The following is a 6,000-nucleotide window of genomic DNA, read 5'->3' on the forward strand; positions in this document are numbered from 1 at the left end:
ACAGGATCATCTAGACTCGTTGGGGACTGCAAGAAGAATCTAGACATAAAATACGATATGAAGGATTTGGGATGAATGCACTACTTCCTAGGGTTGGAAGTTTGGTAGCAGAAGGGAGAAATATTCCTTGGGCAAGGGAGGTATGCTACCGAAATACTGAAAATATTCGGGATGGAGGATTGTAGACCTATGGCTATGCCAATGATCACCAACTGGAAGAAGATTGATGCATCATAAGACAAGATGTCGATCCCACCCTATACCAGCAGCTCATGGGGTCCCTAATGTATCTGGTGAATACCAGGCCAGAAATTTGCTACGCTGTAAACAACCTCAATCAGTTCATGGTGGAGATAAAGAGGGCACACTGGGTAACAACCAAACATGTTCTCAGGTATTTACAGGGAACAGTCGATTATGGGCTCTTGTACACTAAAGGTAAGGATATCAGTTTGAGTGGATTTACTGATGCAGATAGGGCAAGAAGTAAAGTGGATCGAAAAAGTACCTCTGGGTATTGTTTCAACATTGGATCAGGAATGACCTCTTGGTGCAGTAGGAAACGAAAGTCCGTGGCTCTGAGCTCATCTGAGGTAGAATATATGGCAGAAAGAACAACTTCATGTGAGGCCATATGGCTTAGAAAATTGTTGGTGAACCTATTCAGAAAGAATATGGAGGTGACCAAGATCATGTGCGACAATCAGAGTTGCATCAAGCTCTCTGAGAATCCATTTTTTCATGATAGGTCGAAGCATAATGATATTCGGTGTCACTTTGTCAGAGACTTTGTCCAACGAGGAGCTGTACAGTTGAGCTACACTCCTATAGGAGAATAGGTGGCTGACAACCTTACCAAGGCCCTTGGAAGGAAAAAGTTTGAATACTTTAGGGAAAAGATGGGGATGGAGAGGAGCCCATTTTAGAAGTATAAATGGGAGTGATAGCAGCATGAATGTAGAGGGAGTTGTAGTGCGGATGTGGTTTTGGGGGAAAGGACCAGCAACAGTACCGATGCAGAGGGAGTTGTCGTACAGATGAAATAGTGGTAGTGGTAAAGCCATGAGTAGCAGTGCAAGGTGAAACAGTGCAGAGGATGACGGGCAACAGGCCTATCGTCAAAACATGAACCGATGTCGGATGATCAGGGTGATGCTCAATGAGGAGTATTTCTAGAGCACAGTCCTCGCTAAAAGGGAGTGTTGATTTGAGGTAGCATCGCATGTGCTCTAGCCATGAAAATTGGTGGAGAGGCTAAGGCACATGAGATATCCAATACCCATAATGGGTTTGGGCAGAGTCTAAACAGTTTGGGAGCTATTAAAATAATTAATATTTTTAATGAAGTCCCTAAGTCTAAACTTAGGGAAAATAAAATATTAATGTGAACTAAGATAAAACTGTGTTAGAATGGTCCAAAAGTCATGGATCAATCCATATCTAATCTTAGTCGTTGATTAGGGACTTAATCTCGGTATTTGATTTGTCAATGAGAAAAGTATAAGAGGAGGCTTGAGGGTCACTTGGAGAACACACTGAGGGAGACTAGTCAGTTCACTTTCTGGAGCGGGGTTAGCTGAGAAATTGAGTCAATGGTCTGGTGAGTAGTCTGGAGGTAGCAAGTATGGAAAAAAGATATGGGATTAGCCACTAGAGATCAGCACTAAGGCAGGAGAGGCAAATGCATAGGTAGCACGAGACTGCACAGTCATTAATTGGGCCTGCGTGGGTGATGCAGAGAGGCCCAGGGCTAATGTAATCAAGCAGGGGCTGATGCAGAGGGTCTAAGAGCCATGCAGAGATCAACCAGGCTGATGCTGGGATTGGGAGAAGTGTTGGAGAATTTTGGGTAAGCCAGTTTGGCCTCCTGTTGTACTGAAGAATTATTGAATAATATAAACCTCCCTTGCTGCAGCGGTTTTCCCACATTGGGTTTTTTCCGGGGACTTTTGTCCAAAATAACTGTGTCAATGTGTTGATTCTTATGCATATGTTTGTTTCTGTATTACGTTGTGATATCTGCACCGATATTTATTTTAATGTTTATTGTAGTAATTTCATAAATAATGTATTATGGAATAAATAGGAAAAATAAATCAGTTGCTGCAGTGATAGAATTTTCACATTAGGTAACTCTAGGTAGAAAGGAGTACCAAATAACCGTGAACTGCAATATACACCTTAGAAAATAAATTTACCAAGTACTTGATGTACATGTAGGCAATCTCCCAGAATGTTGTGTTCAGTGTATCACATTCACAAGGCAGCACACTCAGCTTCCTATGGATAAACATTTGCAACCTATGAGGGCCTCCCTTTATATACTCGACAATATGGGGATCAAAAGTTTGTGCTAGCATCGTCCAATGCAAGAGGGAACGATAGTTGTTGATTTTTATAGACGTCGAACACGTCTCTAGCCTAGACCACTACGTATGAGCGTTAATGTTTTAAATGCCCCTTAGTTTAATTAATAGATTTTAAAGTTAATATTGAAAATATGTTTCAATTTCAATGCCTTAACAATGTCACATGTTCCTAAAAGGTAGATAAATGATGAAATTGAAATCATTTCATTCGATGAAGGCTACCTATTTAGGGAAGATAACACCCAAATCATGCATCAAACAAGAAACAATGCATCAATGATGATTGTCAAATGCTAAATGAAAAACATGAAACCTAATATTTCATTTCATAAGTAATTGCAATGCTAAAATAAAATCTTAAAGCGATCTAACTTAAGATATAATGATGATTTCCTTTTTACTTTAATGCAATCAATGTAATCTAGTGAAAGATAGAAAAATATAATGCAAACAACTCAATAATCATGAAATTTCCTTTCACATTAATGATTTTGAATGCAACAAATGCTTCAAAAACTACTTAAAAGATTAACACTTTCACTTTTGTTTTCCGAAACACAAAATTCAAAGAAAATACTTCCTTCCAGTTCAAATGAAACAAACAATTTTGTAATCTATTGCTTGCCAACTGGGACTAAAGTGACTTTCAATTCATTTACTTAATTCAAAACTAATGAAAACAACTTAATACCTAAGAACCAAAATTGATTTGCAAAATAAATCCAAACACAGAAAGATTCTTTGAACAAGAGTAATTGATTTTTGAAGAGAATACCAATGAGTGAATGAATGATGACTTAGAATTCCTAGAAACCCTAGAAGGAAAATCAAGCTCCAAATACAGTTAAACCAAATGAAGAGGCAATTGTAATCAGAGAAACATGTCAAGAAATACAAGGAAACTAAATTCACATTGGTAAGCCACTGATAGAAGGAAAAATACTGGAAAAAAAAAGAAGAAAAACCCTAATTTTATTTAACCTTTGATATCTTTGCACCTGTTAAAAGAAAAGTAGTGATCATCGCTGCTGTAATCAACATATCCACGATGTCATTGTGACTTTCAGGGCCAAAACCGTGATGGTTGAGAAAGATAAAGAAAAAAACAAAAAGTCTTCAAGAGCAACACAAATCAAGAACCTTGAAGCAATTACCAAAAAGTGAAAATAGTTAAAGACAAGAAAACAAGTATGGGAATGGAAAGTTGGTAAAACTCATCAAAAAATCAAGGTGAAAGATTGAATGGAAAGGATCATAGGCTCCCTAGTGGAGTCACCATTTTTTTGTCTAGGTAAATCCTCTCTACAGACAGAGACAATCCCTCTAGCCCAATGAGTGGGTCTAGCAACCCAAGTGATAATCTATTAGACACTTTCTTAAGTTGCAATTGAAAAGAGAGACTAAGAATATGGCATACCTTGTTTTGATGTTATCTCGATCTCCTTTGCTAAATACCTTGAATCACTTGCGTCACGATCTCATTCCTACCGCTCACAATGTTTGTGCACCTGCACAAGATATCAAGACACAACAAGGCATGCAAATACAAATAAGATACTCAAAAGAAACCTACTTAACTGATCAAGGAATTTTAAGCTGAATGATACATGAGCATACACATTTAGGGAAAATGAACCAGTAGTTGTATATTAATAGAAAATAAGGGGGATCATACAACCTAGCCTTGATGTTGATAGGCTCTCCTAGAATGAATAACCAAGTCCAAGCTAAGCTCTCCAAGCACTCCTTCTCCAAGCCAAATGAGTAGCATATAGGCACAATCTTAGCGTAAGGGTGAAAATAGGCATATACCAACCATTAGGGAATGGGCAAGGATGAATATATAGGCTAGAAAAGGGAGTTAGGACCTCTCTAAAGATAGGATTATGCACTTATCTCAAGGAGGTAGCTCATAGGGATAAGACCAAGAAGTGAAGTTGGGAGAATTCAACCTCATCTATGCCAAACAACCTCCAACTCGCTGCTCTGGAAGCTTCTAGATCACAAAGCTTCTCATCCTCTTTGGGAAAATTTCCTTTTTGGGATCATCGTGGGTATAAAAATGAACAAAGTGATTCCATTTTGTGTCAAGTGTAGTGTAACAGGCGATCATCGTTGTTTTAAGTCTCATAAGTGCGATGATTCTCAAATTAGGGTTTTAGATCTATTTCTTCTAGGGAAAGCTCAAGGAATTTTCCAATCAATGTCTTAGGAAGAATCTGAGCTACATATATGAATGAGTAAATTCCATAATGGTCATTTTTCGGGCAGTTCAGGGTATGTAACAGGGAATTGCAGGAAGTGTGACAAAATACTTTGTAACAGAGCCTCGGTCACTTGAGTAAGTCATTGGGAAATTGAAGCATTGTTATGAACAATCAAAGTGTAAGAATGAATCTTATCAAGGATGGAAGGATAATGAAAAATGTAGAGGTAAATGGACGCCTAAGAGAAAAAGGCCTCAAAATGTAGATGGGAAAGGAAATATCGCACTACAAAAGAAGTTCAATGCAACTAGATAGGGACATGGGTCACAACAACAACAACGTAGAGGTGAGGGCACTGGTCGGTTAGAGTGTTGGAGATGTGGTGAGGAACACCTTAGGAGTGATTGTGAGCAACATCGGGGTGATAGGACTAAGATATACAATGCACAAGAGGTGCAAATTGTTGGGGATGTTGGTCGTAGTGTTCCATGTATCTATGCAATAGTGGACAAAAGGCAGGCAAAACTCCATATATCTATCATTGAGATGGATTATAAGCTTTGTGATCAAATTATTTCTATTTTTATTGACCTTGGTTCTAATTATAGCTATGTTAGTCCTAACTTGGTGGATAAGTGTGGATTGAGTAAGGAATTTCATGTAGAATCTTGGTTAGTGTAGTTGGATACAAATACAAAGAAGTGAGTTCATCATTGGGTAAGAACTTGCACAATTGACTTGAATGGTATGTATACCACAACACATCTAAATGTATTACCATTGCGATCATAGTGTATGTTGTTGGGCATGGATTGGTTGTATCTTCATAGAAACAAGGTAGACTACTATAATAAAGCTATTGAGTGTGCTGATGACAATGGGGAACCAAGAGTCTTGCAGGGTAAGAAGAAAGCCACATCAGTTAGGATGGTGACAACTATGCAAGCAAAGAATAGCTATAGGAAAGGGTGTATGTTATCTGCAATGCACATTTCTAGTGATAAGGGTAAGGAGTTTGAGGATGCAAATGTGTTGAGAAGGTACCCATTTTTGCAATAGTTTCAAGTTGTATTTCCTTAGGACATTACATAGTTTCCACCTCATAGGGAGGTAGACTTTTCATTTGAGTTAGTGCTAGGGGCAGGTCCAGCATCTAAAGCACCTTACAGGATGAGCACACCTGAGTTGTTTGAGTTAAAGTTGCAGTTGAAGGAAATGTTAGACAAGGGATATATTAGGCCAAGTGTATCACCTTGGGCCGCACTAGTATTGTCCGTGAAGAAGGAAGATGGTACTATTATAATATGCATCAATTACAGATAGTTGAACAAAGTGACTGTCAAGAACATGTATCATTTTCTGAGGATGTATGACTTGTTTGATCAGCTCAAGGGAGCAATAGTGTTCTCAAATATTGATTTGAG

Source organism: Pinus tabuliformis, chromosome 8 (assembly GCF_031772625.1).
Source record: "Pinus tabuliformis cultivar Carrire ecotype Pingquan chromosome 8, CPIR1, whole genome shotgun sequence".
Taxonomy (NCBI): domain Eukaryota; kingdom Viridiplantae; phylum Streptophyta; class Pinopsida; order Pinales; family Pinaceae; genus Pinus; species Pinus tabuliformis.